Here is a 25,487-nt window from a genome sequence, read left to right as displayed (position 1 = left end):
CATGATTTGATTGACTTAGGCAATTTTAAAGCCTTTTGATTGTCTACATTTTATTCTAGAACTTAACAGGAAGAAATCTGGGAACTCTCTTTTCCTTCTAAGGGTAGTTAAAGCTCTTTAAGCAAAGATTCTGTTGCTGTGCCGGTCTACCAACCCTGGACATATCTTCTCGGAAAGCTGCCTCACTTGCTCAAGCTCTGTTACTTCTGAATAAGTTAGCAGCATCTAGGTCAAATCCTAGAGATTAGGCCTTTTTGGTTTCTTCTTAGAGGGTGGACCGTGCTTTCTGTTCAGACTTGACATTGCAGTAAGAGTAAGATTGTCATTGGTCACTTACTCAAATGACATCTACTGACTTTTTTTAACAGCTTTATTATGGCGTAATTTTAAAAGTATATAATCTACACTTTTAAAGTGATCAATTTAATGTTTTTGTAAATTATATTCACAAAGTTGTACAGCCATTACCACAGTCAATTTCAGAACATTTTCACCATCCCCAAAATAAATCCCACACCTGTTAGCAGTCACTCTCCATTTCTCTTCAACCCCCTAGACTTTGTCAACCTCTAATGTATTTCCTGTTTCTATATATTTGCCTCTTCTGGACATTTCATATACATGGAATCATATAATCCATAGTCCCTTGTGATTGGCTTCTTTCACTTAGCATAATGTTTTAAAGGTTTATTCATATTGAAGCATGTATCAGTACTTCATTTTTTTTATAGCTGAATGATATTACATTATCTGGATATACCACATTTTATTTGTGTATTCATCAGTTCATAGATATTTGGGTTGCTTATACTTTTTATCTATTGTAAATAATGCTTCTATAAACATTTTTGTACAAGTTTTTGTGTGACTGTACATATCCTCATCTTTTCATTTCTTGGTCATATAGTAAGGAGTAGAATTGCTGGATCGTATGATAACTTTGTATTTAACATTTTTCAGAAACTGCCAAATAGATTCTCTAAGCAGATGACACATCTTACATTCCCATCAACAATGTAAGAGGATTCCAGTTTCTCCACATCCTTGCCAACACCTGGTGTTATCTGTCTTTTTGATTATAGCCGTCCTAGTACATGTGAAGTGATATCTCATTGTGGTTTTGATTTACATTTTCCTAATGGCTATTGATAGTCAGCTTCTTTTCATGAATTTATTGTCCATTTGTATATCTTCTTTGGAGAAATATCTATTCAAATTGCCCATTTTTTCACTTGAGTTGTCTTTTTTTATTGTTGCATTATGAGTTCTTTATATATTCTTGATACAAGTCCATTTTAAGATGTATGATTTGCAAGTATTTTCTCCCATTCTCTGGGTTGTTTTTTCACTTTTTGATAGTGTCCTTTTAAGCACAAAAGTTTTTAATTTTGATGAAGTTGAATTAATTTTTGTTGCTGTTGTTGTTACATGAAGACTGTCTAATCCTCGGTCATGAAGAGTTACTCCTATGTTTTCTCCTAAGAATTACATACATTTAACTTTTACATTTAGATCCATGATCCATTTTGAGTGAAGTTTTCTGTCCAATCCTCTTATTCTAACTTCCTTCTTTTTAAGATAAAGGGATGTCCTTCCCTTAAAAAAAATATGTTCTGATTAATTATTCAGTGGAGATATAGATTTTAAACCAGGTAATATCTGCATTCCTTTCTTCTCATTTTAGGCAGTGACTTTATAATTTGTCTGACATTATGTATTATTCTTAATCTATGGATTGAAGCAACCAACAGAAACCTTTCTAATATTAGTCAGAGAGATCTGGGATATGGAATACAATATACTTTTATTGTTTTCCTTTTTTGAGGATACTGGATGTTTGGGTGGACATGGTTGAATTCAGCTTAAGACTTTTCCAGGACTGAGGAGGAGGTGCTGTAGGTCACAAGATGCCAAGTTTCCGCAAAAAGATAATAAAATCACCTGATAGACATGCATAAGGGCAAGTAATTCCAAATTATTGGAAAGGGTTTGCTCAGAGGCCCGCTCTTCCCATGCCTCCTCATAAATTCTTGTTTCTTATAAGATATGGATTATTTCAGCAATTGGTGATGGGGGGAGCTGGAATGTAAAAGAATTTTGAAGTGTGGTGAAAGACGTGCCTTTTGTCCAAGCTACTGCTTTGAGTAACAATTGAAATGCAGCCCTATCACTGTTACGATACCAGCAGGCATTATTAGGTCACACTGACTTACAAGATACTGAGAACTAGGATGATCCCTATCATTTCTAAATTATACCTGAACCCCAAATGAGCTTAAGCAACTAGGCAGAGATACTGGCCATGATCACATATAGCTTATTCATCCCCAGCTACCACAGCAACTTGCTTGTTACTTATTTTATTACCAAGGGACCCTGAGATTCACTATAAAAATCAAGCATTGCTTTTTCTCAAAAATTAAAATATTGAGTATTTTTCTCTAAGTAGAATATGTTAATGTCTTTAATACATATTGTAGATCATATTATCTAAATATTTTAAGTTATTGAGTAAAGAAGCCATGCCTTATTATACATTTATATGGCAGGGTCAGCAAAAGCAAATATTACAATGTCATGTAATATGGGTAAGTAACTGGCTTTATTGGGGAAATATAATTCAAGGGTCAGTTAAAGAGAGGCAAATGGTCTCTTGTTGCCTCTTAATCCAAAAAAAGACAAATTGGGCTATGGCGTTGCTGGATACTCAGTGGAATAATCCTCCAGGAGGGAAACCCAGCCCCCCTGCTCTTCAACATTCTTATGGTACAAGAGTGAGAACAGCCTTGGATATAGGATATAAACAGATAGCACTTAGCTAGAAGATAGTTTTAACGAGAGTTCCATCTGTACAGGAAATTATCTGAGAATGCTGGTGGCTAGCACCTGGTGATCCCCTGATCAATTTGACTCAGATTTTTGGGAAAAGGAGGTGTCTGCTCCAGTCAGGCAACCTTAGCTATCGGTGTCTTTTACTTGAAAACACTTTGTATTGTGCCCCAATATATAACTCAGTGCTAATAAGAAGAATAGTTTATCAGTAAGTGCTTGCTGAATAAAATATGCAGTATCCACATATGTAAAATAAGATAGGTAACTATATTCCTTTCCGTCCACCCAAAAATAAGAGCATAGAATCTCTTTTTTAATATATTTCCTATATAACAATTAATTTGCTGTACTAAACTTCATAATAATTTATTATTTAGGTATTATTATCTACATTTCCTGAGGTTCAATTAAAGGTTAAATAAATTGTCTAGTGTTATCTGGATCAAATTAGAAGATCTGTAATTTAAACCTAGGTATACCTGATTCCAAAGCCCAATACCCTCATTTTGATTTGTCAAGTGATAATTTTATAAAACTATACATAGCTGTACTCAGTTGTGCCTCTTTCCATGCATCAAATAAAAAATTCGATTTTGAACATTGGAATTCTTCAGTTTTGCTCTACCAGTCTTCCACTATCACTTGAACACAGCTTTCCTCTTACTTCATTACCAAACTCAGGATTATAGGATTGGTAGTGTGGCAAGAAGAGCTGGAAAATGAGGAGGGATAAAGAGATTTTCTGTTCCATTCTATCTAGAGCTAGTTGGAATCTGAATGAAGGTCGAAGTGAGGGTGGGGTACAGAATACCATGGATAACATCTCTTAATTTTTGAAAAATGGTTTCAGGAAACCCCGTAAGCCAGAATACTGGGAGAAGTTGATGTGAAAGAAATTCACAGGCGTAGAAAGGAGGAGAGACTTGTCTCAGTTACCGTATATTGATCTGTAAACTAAGAATAATGAAAGGGATTTACAATCTGGTGGTTTTAGGACTCTGTTTAGCCAAGAAATTCTTGGTTCAGCCAAATATTACTTAGATACATAATGAAATAACAAATAAAACACAGCTGTTCTGTTTCCGTTTTTCTTTGGTTGCGAACCATAGTCTATGTTCCATTTTCATGATTTTTTCTTCCTCAGACATCTTCAAGTCAATGATTTTGTATATCCCTACTTACTATAGTTTGAGATTGGTAATTATGTTTCAAATTAAATTTTATGACCCTTGAAGTCTAAGGCCATATTTTGACCTTCTCCGTGGCTTTACTCAGTGCCCAATGAGCAGCATTATGTATTTAATAACTACTCTCAGCATTGGTTGAAAGCTATTGATTGACCATCGGCTGAGGGGAGAAGAGTGTACAATACCTGCATGCCTTAATTCTGGATCTATTGGCAACCTCTGCCCTCATTAGGGTAGTTGTCTCATCTATTATTGTATCTATAGTATCTACTTTTGTACCTGGAATTCAGCATACTCACAATAAATATGTTGGATTGAAAGACTTTTCAAGTTTCCAGCTATGAATTGGTTCCTATTGGGTTTTGAAATGGATTTTTATGGAAGTTGGTAAAGTTCAGCAGCATCCATGAGAAGTGCTTGACATGGAGCCTGGTAACACATATGTCTAAGTGCCTTCAGTTTTAACTTATTTAATCATCATACCAACCCTATGAAGTAAGTGTAGTAACTGAGACAAAACAGGTTTTATGCCCAAGGTCACACAGTCAGTAAACGGCAGAGGATCAGAGCCCAAGAGGTCTGGCTCCAGTGTGTGTTCCCCAAACAAAACGTGTCCTGCAGAATAAATTTTAACTTTTTCATTCTTTGACCCTTCAGATTAGGTTGTTTTTTAACTTTTGGTGAAGGAACAGTCTCTACCCTGTTTGGAAATCCATAAAGTTTCTAACTCGGTCAAGTATCTTCTCAGCTTCAGACTGTCTTTGGGGTTTCTTGATGCCTCACATTGGCTTGCTTGCTCATCTGGGTTACTGACAGGCTGCTTTCCCTTGACCCCTGGAGCATGTGTATTTCTTGTTCCCACTTGTGTATCTGGACCTCTGATGACTGATGTCTGGCTTTTTATTCTCAAATTATCCATCACTATTTTACTTACTATAGACTACCTAAATAATCAGTGACTCTTAATACTCTATCTGTGTTTCCATCCATCCATCCATCCATCCATCCATCCATCCATCCATCCATCCATCCATCCTTCCTTCTATCCGTTGTGGAATAACTTCCACTCTACCCTTTTTCTGGACCTCTGTAACATTACACATCATTTACAGGCTCAGTAGTACAAACCAAGATGGTATGAATCCTGTTTATTATCAGTATGAGTTATCCATGTATGCTTCAGGCTAATGTCTAGCTCTAAATGGCGTGGGAAGACTAAAGAAAAAAGATATTTACATTTCTTATAAGGAAGGTCTTATTATAATGCAGAGGCCAAGATACATGTTAAAACATAATTTTGACCATTCTATCAATAACAAGATTTCACATTTGAATAAAATTTTCAGTTTATAATTTCACAAAGTTTTCAAAATTATTTCTGGCAACAAATGCTGTTAATAGTGTGATTATTATCATCAGTAATTAGTAACAATGGCTGGGTGTCTCTGAAGAACCTGGAAATAAGGAAAATATTCTTTTTTTCTCCAAGTATTAGCTTTTAAAATCAACATTTATTAGATAAAGAAAGAGATGAGCAGAGTCACCCATAAGATTAAACTCAAACTTGATAGAGTGCATCACTATATTTTAAAAAAATGGGGCTTCCCTGGTGGCGCAGTGGTTGAGGGTCCGCCTGCCAATGCAGGGGACACGGGTTCGAGCCCTGGTCTGGGAAGATCCCACATGCCGCGGAGCAGCTGGACCCGTGAGTCACAATTACTGAGCCTGCGCGTCTGGAGCCTGTGCTCCGCAACAAGAGAGGCCGCGATGATGAGAGGTCCGCGCACCGTGATGAGTGGCCCCCGCTCGCCGCAACTAGGGAAAGCCCCGGCACAGAAACGAAGACCCAACATAGCCAAAAATAAATTAATTAATTAAAAAAAAAAAAAGGTGTCAAAATGGGCATTGATGAGCCATGAAGACAGAATAATTATTTACAAAGAGAAATGTTAGAAATAAGTATTATTCCAAGCACCATCCAGAAGAGAGAGCCTTAAAAAATGGGCTTGGACTATTACAATCCCATTGGTAAGATCAAGCCTTGCTATTATGACATTAAAACATAAGGCTATGGGAGTCTGATACTATTAACATTTCAGTTTTGATAACTTATTTTGTGCTGCTTCCACATTTCACCAAACAAGCTACTTATGATTTGGCTTTCCCTCTAGGTCTGCCTATAGGAGAGAAAGGACTGATTGCACAGCTTCAAGTATACTGGTTTATGGGATAGTTATATTAGTTGGATATTTTGGGCTGCAAGTAATAGAAACCTATTTGTGCCAGCTTAAACAAACAAAAAATAACTAAATGTGAATATGTGAATTGGTAATGAAGATGTGCTGCAGGAAAAATAAAAGTGTGTCTTGGAGTTTGTGGGGATGCTTGCAGATAGGTCTCCGAAGTGGGCTAAAATGAAAAACTGGAAAGCCACAGAGAAGTCATAAAATACTCAATCTCCAGCTCTCATTTTTCTTCTCCACATGGATGCTTCCTTTTTCATTTTCTATAAACAATTATTTCTGTTTCTCTAGACTACTTGGGAATTACAAGATTATTACTTTATATTTCCCTGGCATACATGTTTTTACAATTAGCCGTATAAATAGAAACTATTTTATTTCATTTCTTTTTTATTATTGAGGTATAATTGACTTATTACTCACAGGTCCATGGACTGAGGGCCTTCCTCTTGTGTGCCATTTAGATAAGATTCCCATGGAGCTTACCAAAACCCCTCTCTTTCTGGTTTGAATTGACCAATCTGACCTTAGCCTGGGAATACCAAAGCACTCCACTCATGGCCCCTAATAAAGACATTTGCTCTGGTTCCTGTCGCTTTCTCTGCCTACACCCTGTTTGATCTCCCCATGTGGCCCTTCAAGGTTACCATATACCTGTAAGTCCAGGACCTGTGAATAATAAACTCCTCTATTTCAATTTCTTTTGCTCTTTTGTTGAATCATAGCTTACCATCTGCCACCCTGGGGATTTACTTAACAAGTATTAATTTAAGAAAGTCACAACAGGTATGAATTTTAAGGTCCGCTTGTCAATTTCTGCAAAGAAATCCTTCTCGAATATTTATTGGAATTATGTTGAAACTATACATCAATTTGGGGAGAATTGACATGTTAAAAATTTTGAGTCTTCTGACCAATGAATAAATTTGTCTCTCCATTTCTTTGGGTCTTCTAAAAATTTTCTTTCAGTAAAATTTTGTAGTTTATAGTTTACAGAACTTGCACATTTTCAGCCACATTTATCTCTGTATATGTTATACTTTTTAATCTATTGTAACTGGTATTTTCTATTCCAATTTTCAATTGTTTGTTGTAGACATAGAAATTCAATTATTTTGTATATTGATCTTGTATCCTGTAATGTTACTAAATTCATGTAAAAGTTAGAGTAGCTTCTGGGTGTTTCTCCCACATTTTCTTCATAGACAATTATGTTATCTGTGAATAAAGACAAGTTTAATTTTGTCTTTCCTACCTGGATACCTCTTATTTCTCTTACTTTCATTATTGCTTTGGCTAGAAATTCCACTAAAATATTGAAAGGAAGTGGTGATGGTGGACATCCCTTTCTTCTTCCTGATTGTAGAAGAAAACATTCAGTCTTTAAATATTAAACATAATTATAGCTGTAGGTTTTTTTTCTAGATGCCATATATCAGGATTGGGATACTCTCTCCTCTTCCTACTTTGCTCATAAGTTTTTTCAGGAATGGATGCTACATTTTGTTGAACGCTTGTTCTAAGATGATTATGTTTTTGTTAGTGTCTGTGTTGGGTGGGTGGTGTTTTTAGTTTGGTAACATGTTGAATGATCATGATTTAATTTCTAATGTTAAATTAACCTTGTATTCCAGAGATATACCTCATTTGACCTTGATGTATTATCTTTTTTATATGTTGTTGGATCTGATTTGCAAGTATTTTCCTGGATACTTATGTAGCTTTGTCCATGAGGCATATTGGTCTGTGGTTTTCTTTCTTGTAATACCTTTGTTTTCCATATCAGGGTAGTACTGGCCTCTGGAATTATTTGGAAAGAATTGCATTTTTATGTTATTTTAATGGAATTGTTTTCTTAATTTCCTTTTCAGGTTGTTTAATGCATGTTGATCTTGTACTCTGAGACATTGCTGTATTCATTTGTTAGCTCTAATAGCTGTTTTAAGAATTCTTTAGGATTTTCTATATATAAGGTCATGCCATTTGTGAAGAGATAGTTTTACCTTTTCTTTTCCAATTTGAATGCCTTCTATTCCTTTTTATTGCCTATTTGCTCTTGCTAGAACTTCCAATGCAAATTTCAGTAACTGTGGTATGGGGAGCATCCTTCTCTTATTCTTCATCTTAGGGTGGAAAGCATTCATTTTTTTTTTCACTACTAAGTATACTGTCAGCTGTGAGTTTTTATAAATGTCCCCTATCATATTGAAGAAGTTTCCTTCTATTCCTAGTTTTCTGAGTATTTTTATCATGAAAGGTGTTGGTTTTTGTCAAATGCTTTTTCTGAATTAATCAAGATGATCATTTTTTTTCCTTCATTCTATTTATATGGTATATTACGTTGATTGATTTTCATATGTTCAACCACTCACATTCCTGAGATAAATTTTACTTTGTTGCAGTCTGTACTCCTTTCAGTATGCTGTTGGATTTAGTTTGCTAGCATTTTGTAGAGAATTTTTCCATCTATATTCATAAGTGATATTGGCTGGTACATTTCTCTTCTTGTGATGTCTTTATCTGACTTTGGTATTAAAGTAATGCTGGCTTCATAAGATGAGTTAGAAAGTCTTCCCTCTTCTTTTTGTGGAAGAGTTTCAGAAGAATTGGTTTTAATTCTTCTTTAAATGTTTGGTAGAATTTGCCATTGAATTCGTCTGGTCCTGGGCTTTTCTTTGTTAGAAAATTATGTTTTGTTTTAAATTACTGATTCACTCTCCTTCTTTATTATACATTTCTTCAGATTTTTAATTTCTTCTTGAAATCCATTTTGGTGGTTTGAGTGTTTCTAGGAATTTGTCCATTTCATACAGGTTATTTCACTTAATGGAATATAATTGTTCATAGTATCCTCTTATAATCTTTTTTCTTTTCTGTAAAGTCAGTAGTAATGAGCCAACTTTCATTTCTAATTTTAGTTATTTGCATCTTTTTTCTTTTTTTATTAATCAATCTAGCTAAAGATTTGTCAATTTTGTTGATCTTTTAAAAGAACAAACTTCGATTTCATTGATTCTTTATATTGTTTTCCTGTTTTCTTTTTTGTTTATGTGTGCTCTAATCTTTATCATATCCTTAGGATGGAAAAAGCCATTCCGAGTTGCTCTCTGGTCATTTTACAGTATGACAACGCTGCTCATACCCAGAATCTGGACATTTAGATAAGGACCCAAGGTTAGGATTCCCAGCACAGGTTCCCACCTTGCTTTTCCTGAGGTACCTTTTAAAATAACCACTTATATTTGAGCCCATGAAAAATTCGTGACTGCTGCCCCAACCACCTTATAGTAATAGGTGCTTGCTACCCTCTCTCTTATCTCCTGCTTGCTAGTGACCAGGGGAAGGGTCAGAGGACCTCCCTTCCCCTGGCTCATTGCGCCTCTATTCTGGTATCTGTAAGTAATAAACCTATGACTTTATTACCTTTGTGTGAGTGTATTGAAACAGTACCTTCAGTCAAAATACCTTCTGGGTTTTCACTTCCCTAGAGTGGGAACTTGGATGCTGAGGGAGCTGCCTGCCATCTTCATGTGGATTGCTTGTGCCCCTCATTCAATGGGTCATAATCGGCATATTCTTTGACAACATACCAGCTCCAGGTTTTCCAATATAATCCTTCCTTCTGGATTTAGTTTAGTCTGCTCTTTTTTTCTAGATCACTTAGATGTGAAGTTTGCTGTTGATTTGAGATTTTCTTTTTTATATGTTGACATTTACAACTATAAGTTTTCTTTTTTTTTAGGAGAAATTTTAATCTATTGGAATATTAATAATATATTGGAATATTAATAATATATTGGAATATTAATATTATTAAAATATAAATTTTAGTAATATATTGAATTTAACCTACTATATCTAAACATCATTTCAACATATAATTTATATAAAAATATTAATGAGATATTTTACACTCTAAGTCTTCAAACCCATTGTGTACTTTACATTTATAGCATATCTCAATTCTGACTAGCCCCATTTCAAGTGTTCAGTAGACACATGTGGCTGATGGCTACCATATTAAACAGTGCAATCTAAACCCTGAGCTCAAGATTTCTATCCAGAGAAATCCTGATGGTCCAGATTTCCCTCCACCAATGAGACTTCCAATTCACTGCAAGGATACAACTTGCCCCTCTGATATACACGGTGAGTTTCCTGCCCAGATGGAAGACTAGAGAACCATGAGATGTGGCTGAACCAGTAGGCCTGGACCACTTCAGTATGAAAGTGTCAAAAGCCCATAGCCAGGGGACACAGTGAATGTTCACACATCTCACTTTAGAGCTATGGTCTTTGCAGCTTGAGGAATTCGCCTGCCCAGCTTCCTGACTCTACCTGCCTGGGCCACTGTGCTAGACTTCCCATATGTCTGACACCATGTTTGTACCCTCCTTGGGGCTCTCTATATAAGTTTTCTTCTAAGCACTGTTTTCTCTGCAACTGGTAAATTTTGATATGTTTGGCCTTCATTTTCATTTGTCACGAAGTACTCTCTAATCTCTCTTGTAATTTCTTCTTTGGCCCATTGGTTATTTAGGAATGTGTTGTTTAATTTCCACATATTTCTTAATATTCCAATTTTCTGTCTGTTGTTGATTTCAAGTTTCATTTCATTATGTTTAGAGGAGATACTTTTATGATTTCAATCTTTTTATATTGAGACTTGTTTTGTGGCTTAGCATATGGTCTGTCCTGAAGAATGTCTCTCGTGTGTTTGAGAAAAATGCATATTCTGCTATCGTCGATAGAGTGTTGTCATTATGACTGTTAGGTCTAGTTGGTTTTTAATGTTATTCCAATTGTCTTATTGTTCTCTCTCTGGATAGTCTCTATCCATTACTGAAAGTAGAATACTGACATCTCCAACTATTATTTCTGTCTGGTATCATAATTCTTCCTGAAGAACTGCTTTTATTTATTTTATTTTATTTATTTTACCCCTACCTGCATAATAATAATTAAATTCCGTTGTCTTTGATGTTTTGAAAACTTTGTCATATAAAAACGATAGCTTTACTCACATTTCTTTTTAAATTTATGTCAATATGAAGGTATAATTTTCAAGGTTCAGAAGATAAAATTTTTCTACTTAATTCTTTGTTAACTTGATTTATAACTTTTAAGTACTTAGACATGGTTTACAGGACTCTATCAGAGTCCCAGAAGGAGAGAATAGAAGAGAGACAATTTTATTTTATTTTTTAAATTTTTATTGGAGTATAGTTGATTTAAAATGTTGCGTTTCTGCTGTACAGCAAAGTGAGTAAGTTCCACATATACATTGGGATTGACATATACACAGTACTATATATAAAACAGATAACTAATACGGACCTACTGTATAGCACAGGGAATTCTTCTCAATACTCTGTAATGACCTATATGGGAAAAGAATCTTAAAAAGGCTGAAGAACTGCTTTGAAAATTTCTTGTGGTACAGGTCTTCTGGCAATGAACACTCTCTCTCTCTCTCTCTTTCTTTTCTTCTGAGAAGGTCTTGATTTCTGTTTCATTTTCTAAAGATAATTTTGCCGAATATAGATTTTTGTGTTGTGTTGATTGTTGATTGTTTTAATTCTTTTAGCACTTTGAAGATGTCATTCCATTGTCTTTCAGCTTTTATGGATTGTGCCATGAACAATAAATTACTTTATTTCTAGTAATAATAGCAGATAATTATAAAAATAAGCAGTTATAGTGCTCAGTATATTTAGGTACAGTTCTAATAGCTTTCAAATGTTAATTTTATATTTAAATGTTAATTTTAAGCATGTGTTTAACAAAGTGAATTTAACTGTCTTGTATACTTCTTGAAGGAATAAACATGCATACACATTTATGTACATACATACACCCATATATGTTAAAAAGAAAAATAAATGACTAGTGTCAAAACAGCAAAGAGATCTGTAAAAACTAAAGATTGCTTATTTAATTTAGAAAATGAGTGGTTGATAATGTTCTTAGCAAAATTATCTTTTGTAAAATATTTATAGGACTGAAATCAGATTATAGTGGGTTGCAGATTTAAAGGCAATCGAAGGGAAATTAGGGTGATATAAGTTTTTCTTTTGGAAAGTTTGCATGAGAAAATGGAAAAGTATAAAAATGATAATGAGAATAATTATAAAATTGATTATTATGATAAAATTATGAATATAGAATGCTAATTGTAAGCATTAGTTGCTTATGCTGAGGACTTTGCATAAAATATTTTAGTTAATTTTCAGTCTTATAACATTATTTTGAGGGAGATTGTATTAATTATCTCAATTTTACAAATAAGAAAACTGAAGCATAAAAATATTAAGTAGCCTATCTGTATTTTGAGAGCTTTGTTTAAAAAAAAAAAAAAGAGTCTCTCTCTCAGCACCCAGAAATACTCTAATTAATTGAATACAAGTTCTGTTTCTTTGTCTTGCTTGAGATAGATGGAGCATAACATCTTTCATTAAAAATTTTTTTTTAGCATTAAGAAGTCAAAATGTTTACCTAGATATAACTGCCATTTGAAGCATAAATGGTAAAGCCAATTTGGAAAACACTTGGCAATATCTACTGAAATTTAAATGCTCATTTTCTTTTATTGTGTATGGAATTTTCCAAAAATGTTTCCCCCAATGTGATGATGACATTCTTCCAAAAGATCAAAAGTAACATCTATATTTCATTCCCTGACAACTAGAGCGCTGAGGCCTTAGATATCACAGTGTAGACACGGGCCATCCCTGTTGTGCTTTGTTTGAATATCTGACTCAGGGAAACCATGAGAGATAATTAATTGTTGTATGTAGCCATGAAGTTTTGAAATAATTTGTTACCTAACAAGAGATAGCTAATTGCCTTTGTTCCAGTAATTCCACATTTGGTATGTATTCAAGAAGCATCTTGCACGATAAGGTATATATGAAATATTTGTTGGATCATAATTTGTAAGAGCAAGAAACTTGAAAAATCTAAAACTAAGTGTCCATAAATTGGAGACTGGCCAAATAATCTTAGAATATATATACTATGAAACACTGCAGCATAGTTTAAAAAATATATATATCTATGTGAAAAGTTTTTCAATTCATGCTGTTAGATAAAAACAGCAAGGTACAGAATAGAACATAACATTTATGTAAAACATGTACATACATACCTCCAAAATAATATTACATGTTTTCAACTGTAATATAAAAATAAGTGAAAAGTGGTATATGGTGTACACTTATCTAATGCATAAAAGAGGTAAGAGTAGTATCATAAAGTCAACCTAATATGAGTTAAGTAGAAAGAGAAGTTATTTGGTGGCCTGTTCTGTGCCATGTATTGAGCTATGAGTCTCTGGTATTATTATATATCTCTCATAATAGTCCTATGAAGTATATTTATTATGATGGTTTTAAAGAAGATAAACTAGGGTAAGAGTATTTAATATGTTGTACAGAGACTAACCATGGCTGATCAACTACGTAATTGCCTCTAGAGTCCAATTTCTGTCTTCTTAGTACATATGGACCCCTTTAAAGGTACATATTGCTTTTGAAATGTATCTTTAATTAAATAACTTACTAAACCCACCTAACCTTAGTTTCCTCATGTGCAGTGCCAAGAGGCTAACCAGATGTATTACGTGGTACCTTTAACTGTGAAATTCTGAAAGCACATTGTACTTTGAATCAAACTAAATGGACATAAGCTTACTGGTCTCAAGTTATTTGTTGCTTTTTAAAAATTTCAGTAGATATTTCTACTATACCAAAGGCTGAGCACATGCAAATCAAGGACATTCAGAGTTCTTCAGAGTTCTCTTTGAGCATTTTGAAGAAGGATGAATAAAGTTTCCATGCCTGTTCTGAAAAGGATTTTGCTGCTTTTATGAAGCTTGTTAATTCATTGATACCAACTCCACAGGCAGATGCAGCAGATCATCTAGCTGAGTGTAAGCAGAGTTTGCTTAAGGCTGGTTTCAAATCTCATTACCATAATTGAGGGAACTGGACCTTCTGTGATAGCCTCATCAGAACTGTGTCCTAACCACTTGACTATGTTGTGGTTCTGTGAGAAGTGGCCTATCACATGTGGCATCCACATTTTGGCTTAAGTTAGTTCTAGTTCAGTTTCTTTTTCACTGTGAACCAAATGTTTCTGGAAGAACAAGATCTACTCTGGTCCTAAATTAGCGCAAGGAGTAAGGGAAGAAAAGCAGTTTTAAGTGGAGGGTACTAGAAGAACAAAACCCCAGTGGTGTACAAGAATACAAAGTAGTCAAGAAACTGAGGGAGGTCAGGTTGGCTGGTGACAAGCGTGTTCTTGTGTCTGTCTATTTTGTGTACTGCATGCATATGGAAAAATATGAAACAAGGGAATAGGCAGGGAAATGGGCAAAGGAACAAGCATCAGATGATGAGATTATCTCTCAGGACAGGAACCAGGTAATGTTGGCCTAAGGCATGAAGAATTTGTTATATTCAGATTCTTTGTAATGTGTTGGTCCTTAATTCTCAACTGCACTTTTCTTAACCGAATACAATTTAAATCCCCATGAACGTTCAGGTATTCCAGTTTATCATCTTATGTCAGTGCTATCCATTCTTGTATGTATAGTGCCGTGCTTCGTCACTTGGCCATTTTACTACCCATTAGTTTCCTTGAACATATTCTTTTCTATAATAACGAGACAGTGTCAAGAAATCTTGTGGTAAGATCTTGATATATTTTTAACTGGAGGACTCCTTTAAAAAATGAGTCAATGATGAAATATTATCTTGTACCGAAGGAAAAAAAAAAGTAGAAAGGTAATGAATCTGGACGTTGACACGCCATATATCTTATGCAGGGACACCCAAGAATTGTTGAAGAACGTTGGAAATATGCCAGAAATCATCGTGGCAGGATGGTAGCCAGGTTGATGATGATGCATTGTCATTTTACTTTTGGAAAGTCCTGTGAGGTTCGCTATGGAGTCTGGCAATAGCAATTACAATTACTGAACTTCATTTTATTCACTTGGGCAAAATAATGTCATTCCACTTAAAACATACAAAATTACAAACTAATAATGAAGCTCTCTTAATGGCCCTTAGAGTGAGGAGTTAACCTTGATGATAAAGTGATGTAAGACTTAATAAACCTTGTTTCTGGCTCAGTCCCAGAGAGAATGAATTCTGTGTGATTCAGCTGTGTGGAATCAATAATAACTGACTGATGCCTGACACTAGTTGAGTATGAGGTACTTATGCACAGTACTTACACAGGTATGGAGATACCCAGGCTTTCTCTGCCACCCTCACAATGCTTCCTTTTTGCTTTGCTTGTCATCAGATGACTCGCCTCTGTGATGTGAGCCTCAACTGCTTTGGGTCTGTGTTTGACTATGCTTCCCTAACAAGTACCGTCTCACTATGGAAACAAGTTAAGCACATTTATATGTTTTAGATATTTATGTGCTAAATAACGATAAACCTTAGGTAAATATTTGTAAACAGCCAATAACAAGCTTTGCAGTAAATTGGGTAAATACACCAGAGTTATATTCAAAGATCCTTTATTGTTGAGCAACTCCACTTACAGCTGTCACTTAAAAAATTTACAAAGCTTGGAGATTGGTGGAACATTATAGACGAAGAACATGCATAATGTAGAATTTTGAGGAAAGGACATTGGGGCCCCATGTAAGAAGGCACTTGCCTAACTAAATTCACTTCATGTTCAGTCTTGTAGATTCAGGAAAAAACCTTTCTTGTGAATGTTCTGACATAAAGAGAACTGAGGATGTGGAATTATGTAAGTAAAACTCTTGAGTGCATGATGTACATAATATGCTAATATATTCATATACAATAAAATGTGTGTTTGTCTACCAGTATATTCCCTGTACAATTTAAGAAGGTAGCTTGTTGGAATATTATTTAAGTGAGTCTAAGATCAGTCTAGGGATGATTGGTTGTGTGGTCCAAATGTGTAATGGCCTCATGTGTAATATTTGAGGCAGATAAGATTCTTGGGTTAGCTTGACAGGTGTGCATACCTGTGGCCAGTGCTGGGCAGCTTCTTCCCTTTGCAAGCTGACCCATCGACACTCTCATTGCCCATTTCGTTTGACCAATTTGATAGAGTTTTTCACTGGATATGTTAGTTCTGTTTTACATAAATAGTAACAAAAGTACATTTATTGTATAAATAGTGATGATGATTGGAATACAGTGAAATCTAAGAACCGGTTTAACTGCTGAGAATTGGTAGGCATAGAGTGAGGGTCTCTGAAGACGGGCTCTAGGCTCAGAATTCCAGGCTGAACTTGGGGTGGGATAAAACACCATGACAGTTTTATGGATTGCGGGAATATAAGGCTATGTGGTCCACATCCTATATGGAACAATGGGATGGTAGGCGAGGGAATATTTCCATTACCCATTAAGTGGAGAAGAATACAACATTTGCAGGATGTGAGAAAGAGTTCAAATGAGCTGGCCAGGATGCTAGAAAATATCAGGTTGGGCTATGTAATTGGAGGCCAGTGGAGACTGTGTCCAGGAAAGCTGTTGCCGGTGTGGAAGAGCCATGACAGCTGGGAAGTAGCGAGGAGTTTACAACTCAGCAGGGCCATCATGGACAGAAACTAACCTCTGATCAGACTTTTTCTCTTGAGGTCACGATCAAATTAAGTGTGGATACCGAAGTTATCCAGCCCATGGAAAAGGAAAAAGAAATAAGCAATCTTAATTGGCTGAATTTAAACTTGAAATGGCTGAAAAAAAAATGATCAAGCTTATCTAATATTAACTAATTGATTTTTCTACCACTACTGAAAAAACAGTTTGAAAGTAAAGATGAAGTTAATATAAAAAATCAAGTTATATTTTGCCCATCAGAATTTGTGGCTTGAAAAGCCACATCTGCTTTTTGTTTGCATATATGTGTAAGTGGTTATGGAGTTTATACTGGAATTTAAGGCACTGAGAGCATTATAAAAAAGATGAGTTGTTGAGTTGTTTTTTTTTTGAGCAATAGAGAATTCGGGTAGCTATAATTCGAATTTATAAAACAACTGTTCACAAATATTTCAATATTATTGGTTTAATGACAATAGATATGCTATCTTGATACAATTTTACGGTGAGATTTGTAATCCAGAATTAATGTTGTTGACTTTGCTGTTGGGTTTCTTTAAAAATTCTGTTCAGTAAATGTGTAAAGTTTAATGATAGCATGTGGAGAAGAGGAATTGGGACATTCCTGACCAAATTTTGAGCTATAGTGGCCTCCAGATAGCTTTAACTTCTTTATTTCTCTTATACAGCAATTTATACTAATTACAACAATTCATTTTAGCTAACACATGTGGAAACAAATAAAAATGTGGAACTATACACAATGAAATCGAAACCGATCATAAAATTTTAAAATAAATTTTAATATGAGCAGTTCCATGCAGCTGCATATTCAGACTTTCCTTCTTCCTATTTACTTCCTCAAATAGTTCACTAGTTTTTGTTATTTCGTGATCAATGTGAATGCCACAGCCCAAACAATTCTGAGCAATAAATAACATAGGAGAAATTCATTATCATATGAACTTCTTAGAAATAATATTGAGTGTCAAATCACTGGAGGTAGTAATAACCAAATTGGATGTTATGAGACTTTACTAATACAAAATATATGTTTCCACATTCTATTACTTGAACACTTGAGCAATTAGATGCCACCAGCAATGTTAGATTTGACTAAGGGTTTTAGGCCTAGTGCTTAAGAAGCTTAGCTATGAACATTAGCTAACTACCTTTTAGAACTAGAAAAAATATTCAGAGTATTACAAATGAATTTGATTTCTTTTCTTTTAATCGTATTTGATTGTATGATACCAGAAATCAGGACAGTGAAAGTACTAATAGTAGCAGAAATGAGCAAGTTTGCTTAATTGAGTAATTAAGTGAAATATACTTATTTTGTTCCTGCCCTGTGCCAGGTAAAATTCTGGACTCTGAGAAAACACAATTATCAAAGCATTTTTATTCTCACAATAAATTAAGAATCTATTTGGAGAGAAAAGCTTGAAAAAAAAAAAGAATGCAGAATGTAATCTAGTACCATAGATAGTATAAAAGAAGTGATGTACAAGGGGCAGTGAGGGCTCAGTAGACTTAGGTACCAAGTGAAGAAGAGAGAGCTAACTGACCACTAATACAGAGTTGTCAGAAAAGATGTTTTCCTCCAAAGGGCTGCACTTTCCAGGCCTTCTTACATCAATGTGCCATCTCTTCTCTTTCTTTAACTTTTGCCTATGCCAGTAAGGAAGGTAGTGCCTCAAGATGGAAGGATCTGGGGTCCGTGAGTCACCCCTGATCAAGAACATTGTGACTGGACAACATGTGAACATATCAGTTCTCTGACATTATAGGAACATTTATTAAATCAACGAAATGCTACCCTAACTAATCTACCAATTTCTACCTAAAAGGGAAATGCTTCAAAGTTGATTCTTTAATTATATGTGAGTTTTTTTAAGGGGTACATTTAGAAGAGATGGGGTGGGGTGAGGTGGATCAATTATGTGCAGAAAACAGCATGAGCAAAGACATATGAATCTGAAAAACTTTCATATGAAATGTTTCCCATCGTACAGTATGTCTGCCTTATCTGGTATGAGGAGGAGAGGGCTATGGAGTGGGCCGGAGCCATATTATGGAGAATCTTATAGTTCCATATATAAACTTAGGACTTTATGTTTATGCTGATTATTCTAATGTACATTTCACAGAGCCGTAGAGTTCCCTTAATCATTGTGACTGCCATTTTCTTAAGGAAGAAAGAGAAAGAAAGTGAAAGCGAATTGGGGTTGATTATGAGGCTTGAAGGGAATATTGACCATTAGTAGTAGCCAGTGAGGAAAATCATAAAGTGTGTAACCAATGACCAGGACAAGTATTTTAGAGTGATATGGGGTTTAACTAATGTTATGCATCAGAATTTGTTATATTGCCCATAGATAGTTTTATTCAACTGAACTAAGCAGCCATAGTATTGGAATAGAAATGCAGAAAAGGAAAACTGTTCAGAGGTGTTATAATATAGAATAAGTTAGTATGTGGGACTTCCCTCGTGGTCCAGTGGTGAAGAATCCATCTTGCAATGCGGGGGACACCAGTTGCATCCCTGGTTGGGGTACTAAGATCCCACATGCTGCAGGGCAACTAGGCCCGCTTGCCGCAACTAAAGAGCCCACGCACTCTGGAGCCCGTGTGCCACAACTAGAGGGCCCGTGCGCCACAACTACAGAGCCCACGCACTCTGGAGCCCATGTACCACAACTAGAGGGCCTGCGTGCCGCAACTAGAGAGAAGCCCGTGCGCTGCAACGGAAGATCCTGTGTGCTGCAGCTAAGACCTGACACAGCCAAAAATAAATAAATAAATATCTGTTTTAAAAAAAGAATAAGTCAGTATAGTATAGAATGAGTTAAGAACAGAAGCTATCCTATGGTGTAACAAACAAACCCAACCCTCACATCTCAGTGTGTTAAAATAATAACGGTTGATTTCTTGCTTTCATGTGTAATGCACGTTGGGTGGTGGCATAGGTTGAATTGTGCCCCTGAAAAAAAAAAAAATGTATGTTGAAACCCTAACCCCTGTACCTAAGAATGTGACCTTATTTCAAAATAGGGTCTTTGCAGATGCCATCAAGTTAAGATGAGATCATCAGAGTGGGTCCTTTAACCAGTGTCCTTATAAAATGGCAAAATTTGGACACAGAAACAGAGGGCAGTCGATATGAAGAGACACAGGGAAAAAATGGCTATTTACAAGCCAAGGGGTGCCCGAGGCTACCAGAAGCTAGGAGAAAGATGTGGAACAGATCCTTCCCTAGAGCCTCCAAAGAGAGCACAGCCCTACTGACACCTTTATTACAGAGTTCTGGCCTCCAGAACTGTCAGACGATGAATTTCTATTGCTTAAGCCACTTGGTTTGTGGTACTTTGTTAGGGCAGCCCTAGTAAACTAATGCAGGTGGACTTCTACCTTTTTATAATTTCACCATCTGAATGATGCCTCCAAACTAGCCTTAACAAAAAGAAGCATGTATGTTGCACACTTTCTTTTCTGCCTTGGTGAGAAGAGACACGCATCACTTCCATTCATAGTCCAGTAACTAGAGACAGACATATGGCCTCAGTTTAACTGCAGGGGTACCTGGGACATGTAGCAAAGTGTTTTGAGTATTTGGAGTACAAATACAGTCTTCAGTGCAATAGCTGTTGAAGTAGATATATCTTGCCTCTTAATTCAGTTTAGGCCTCTTAATGACAGTGGGGAAACTGTTCATATCTCAAACATTAATTTCTAGTTACGTTAAATAAGAATAATCATGTCAAATTGATATGAAGCACTCAGAAGAGCACCTGACACAGAGCAAATAAATTCTCAATAAATTATTGTTATTTTGTGAATTAGGAGTTTTTATAGAGTGAATTCTGCAGAAGGATATGAAGACTAAGAACTTTAGTGTCCTGACGATAGTTCTTTTTAATATTTTGAAGATTTTTGGAAATATTTTAGGTCTTACATATTACCGAAACATTGGCAGAGTTTATTAAGAATCCAACAATTTAGGAATACCTATTTAAGCACTCTCTTTACTTTCACTGACTCTTTTCACAATCTGTATATGAATTGATATATGTCATTTATGATAACTTACTAATAATTAAGCCTCTTTCATTTTCTATTTTGATCACTAAGGAACAGCATTTTAAAAGAAATTTAAGAACAGACCAAATTTAAGAGCATGTAGGCAAATAACCAATGCTTTATCCTGGATAAAAGTCATTTTACTTGGCATCTTTTTTATATTGAATCCTTCTTATACTAGCCAGACATATTTTCAGTTATACTGAAAATGAAAGATAAGGAAATTCTGAAATTCTGTTTATCTATTCATTATCAAGTGAATTTTAGATATTTATGTTTCCAAATAACTTTTATTTGAAACAAAACCATTGTGCAATTATATATACGGCATTGAAAAGAGAAAATGTCCTACAGTCTTTGTTCATTTACCTTCTAAACATAATATTTATTTGTATATTTAAGGACTTTAGACTTACAAGAATGGTGCCAGGAAGCAGCTACAATGAACAGCATGAGGTTTTTTGACTTATCTTCAATGATCCCCATCTTAATAAAATTTCCACATAATAAGCTGAGTAGTGTGGCTTATACTAATGAAGTCAAATAAATAAAGATATTATCAGTATGGGAAGAACATGACAAAAGGAATCCATTTGCAAAGTATTATTTAATCTTACAAAGGATTCTAAGGCTAGGAGAAAACAGTATAAATAATTGCACAACAGAGCTGGGAAGAGGCATAGAAAATCAGTTGAAAGTTTGCATGATGATTAAAAAATACAGTTAAAAACAGTTCTAACAATATTACAAATAACTACAATACTACAATAATTATTAGGATTAAAGAAGGAATATGATTTTTTGGGGGGTTAAATCAAGGGACAATTTCATCTTCGATGCTGTCACTGAAAGTGCACCGGAAACAAGTCTTTGCCATCCAGAAAGTATGAACATCACAGAGAATAATAATGGAAGTGACAGTGATTAAAGAGAAAGACCTATTAAAGAATAAAGCAAATGAATATTTAATATTGCACAGTGATTAATATAATTTCCGAAAGTCATTGATTCTACACCACACTATACATTTATCATGGGGTGGTAAAAGAAGAACAGGGTCAGGTATGACTATTATTTAATGCATGTGGGCTATTGTGAAGTCTTCCCTGTCATGAGAGTCCTTGGTTGTCTCCTACTATTGCAGAAAACAACTTTTCTTAGTTTTGACAGTTTAGAACTCTCCACTCCCTCTGAGAATATTCAATTGTTTGTTCATTCCTGCTCCCCTCCATACCAGGGACACATTGTTAGTAGAAGACATGTGAACTCAAGATTCATGAGGCTGCAGTTTGACTATTTTCTAGATGCCTGGGGTTTTGCCCCAAAAGTAGATTAATAGCAGCAAGTCACTATAAAGCTTACCTCTTAAAACACTTATCATTTTCCTTCAACAGAGGCAGCATTTTAGATTGAACAGGTATATCAGAGAAAGGTAAAACAGATAAGTAATGACTAGGTTAAGACTAGAATACTGTGTCCTTTAAGTGATGTGGAAAACCAACGTGTAGTAATGATCTGAATCCTGAAATGTCATGACAGTTTTGTTTTGTTTTGTTTGTGAAAGCCAGAAATTTGACAAGCCTAATTAGAGAATGGTAATTATTTTCTTTTTATTTTTCATGTATATCCAACCATATAACAGTAATAAAACAGTATTTTCAAATTGGCCTTTTGAAGATTTAAAACATTATTTAATACATAATATTGATTGCCCACTTTTTTTTCAAGTCCCTTGCCTCTCCGAGACGTTTTCAATTCCTCTAAAATATTCTCCAAATATGAGTGAAGAATAACATCAATAGCTAATATTTATTGAGTATTTATTATATGCTTGACACTGAGTCCTTCACATCCGTTAAATAATTGTTCTTCTCAACAACCCTATGGGGGTTGGCACTATGCTTATTTCCATTTTACTGATGGAAAAACTGAAGCAAATCAAAGGTAAATGACTTCCCCTGGGTCACATATGCAGAGGACTTTAAGCCAAGATGCAGATTTAGAGGTGTGCCCTCAATGACCACCTGGTGCTGGTCTACAGTAGAAGCATCTTCCTGCCATATATCTGTCTTGGACTCTTTTACTGGTAATAAATAACACAAAGAGAAGAAGCCTTTTTCAATTCAAGCTTCCCAAATTCTGTATTCATCAGGTCCAATGGAGACTTTGTTAAAACAGTTCCGTGAGCCCCACCCCAAGAGATTCAGATTCAGGGGGCTGAGAGGCCTACACATTTGCATTCTCACGAGTTTCCAGGGTCCTGTTTATACTGCTGACCTATAGACTATACTTTGAATTTCACTGTGTTACATTATATTTAATTAAGTCATTATCTATTCCTTATTTACAACATATCCCAACTGTGTATCTTTGAGAATCTAAGAATGTGGCTGTTTTTCTAACCAGTTCCTGAGTTAAGAACATAAAAGCTGGGCCCTGTATGAGAGTCAAAGGTTTGTTCCCTTAGACCCAGCAGTGCCACTTTGTATTCTTCTTAATTGTGGGGAAATCATTCCTATGAATAGATGGGAGCAACAGAGATTTAGATTAATGTTTAACAGGAATTTTCAAGAATGTTTTTTCATGTCATAAGAACAGAGGGATTAAAGTTAATTCATTTTTGGTCCCAAGATTTTGAGCTTTCTACTTAGCTATGCATATTTTGTTGGTTTACGGGGAAACTTTATCTTGAGCCAATTGTTGATGAAATCACTTTTTTTTTTCTAATCTGTATATTTCATCACACAAAAATTACCAGCCACCTGAGCTAGTAACTGAAGCATAAATGAAAAGAGTTGGAAAAACACCTGCAGGAAGATAGGATAGTGCTTTCAGAGCAATTATTATTTCTTATTTTAACATTGTCATTTTCCCCTACAGCATTTTTGCCCATAACATAGAATTTACTAAAGTATTTCCTGAACATGTAAACTTAGCAATGAACCAGTTAAAAGAAAAAGAAACCTTTTTTTTTTTTTTTTTTTTTTTTTTTAACTGTCTCATTCCACTCAAGCCTAAATAATTTTTCCCCCTTTGGAAAGAGACATTTTAATATGTCACGTTTCAGTTCCAGCTCAATAAACAGCCATTTATTTACAATTTTAAAGCAATCTTCAGCCTAGTCAGGTAAGAATTATTTCAAAAGAATAAAAACATTTTCATTTCCCATCACTGCCAAAAAAGAAAAGAACATGAGTTATGAGTCTTGCTATGTTGTCTTAAGTTGATTACTATGGAATGATTAAAAAACTAGCTGTGCTGTCGGTGCAGAGGAGTACATTATAAGTGTAATAACAGCTTAGGGATACAATCCATCAATGCCGCACTTGGAAGAAGAAAAAAGTTGATCTATTTTTTTGGTCATCTTTTTCAGCATATTAGATGACAAATAATTGTACATTCATCAATAACAATAGATTAAAGTTGAAATGATTTATTGCTATTACACTGCTGTTATGATGGAGCACCGGGTCAGTCAAGCATCAGTGAGGTCTGTATTTAATTTTCACGGGTCTCTTAGCAGAAATAATAGACAGAGAGTAAACCACCTGAAACAAGGTAGATCAAAGTTGTTGACAAGTGATTTGTAGGTTGGTTCTTCATGGGTGGAAGAGAGGCAATAGGACCTCTTTGACGGGCTTGTTGAACCACTAAATCAAACAGACCTTGTGGAGCTCATGCCAACATCCAGCCAGGCAGCACATGGAAATATGAAAGCTATGCAAGTATGAACTTCATTTCATATTACTTGAAGGTAATGGAGTACAGTACATGTTCCTGGGACCAAACCAGGTGATTTAAATTGTCTGCAAATCTCAGGTAGGCTGCTGAGAATCTGCTCCTCAGGAAGTAGCTTAATTGTTCTTATATCCACGGATGGTCAGTCAATAGGTTAGTGTAATCATGGACAATTATGTAATATATTCATCTTATTTTTATTATGGCTTCCTTCTTAAGCAAGGTTAAAATTATTTATATTCAATATGTTTGAGCATTTAAATTTAAATTCAAGAAGAATTTATTAGGTACCAAATAGATTAGATTTTATCAAAATTTGATCTGTGGACTGTCTATATCAGAATCACCTGGAATTCTTGGAAAAACACAAGTTACTGGGCCCCATCCAGATGTACTTAGTGAAAATTTTTGGGATTAGGGTTAGGAATGTGCATTTCTACAAAATTTCCGTGGTGATTCTGATGGAATTTAAACTTTAAGAACCAATGTATTAGGGCCAGATATTGTGGAAAACAAAAGTAGCTATACTGTGTAAGTGGGTTTCATGAAAGCCTGCCCATCTTGGAATTCAGGCACACCCCTAGACATGTAAATATAGTTTACGAAAATCCAACTGTACATGGAATTTCATTATCTTTACCTTGGGCTTATGAGTGATTTCTTTACATCTTAAAGAGCCTATGTGGATTTCTCATGTCAAACACTGTGACATAATCCCATTTATAACAGATATCTATTTTGTTACAATCTCCTCTCAGTGTACTCTGGTTTGCTAGTCTATGAAATAATAATTTTGTGCATCATGT

Source organism: Eubalaena glacialis, chromosome 1 (assembly GCF_028564815.1).
Source record: "Eubalaena glacialis isolate mEubGla1 chromosome 1, mEubGla1.1.hap2.+ XY, whole genome shotgun sequence".
NCBI lineage: Eukaryota > Metazoa > Chordata > Mammalia > Artiodactyla > Balaenidae > Eubalaena > Eubalaena glacialis.
Note: the sequence above shows the minus strand (reverse complement) of the source record.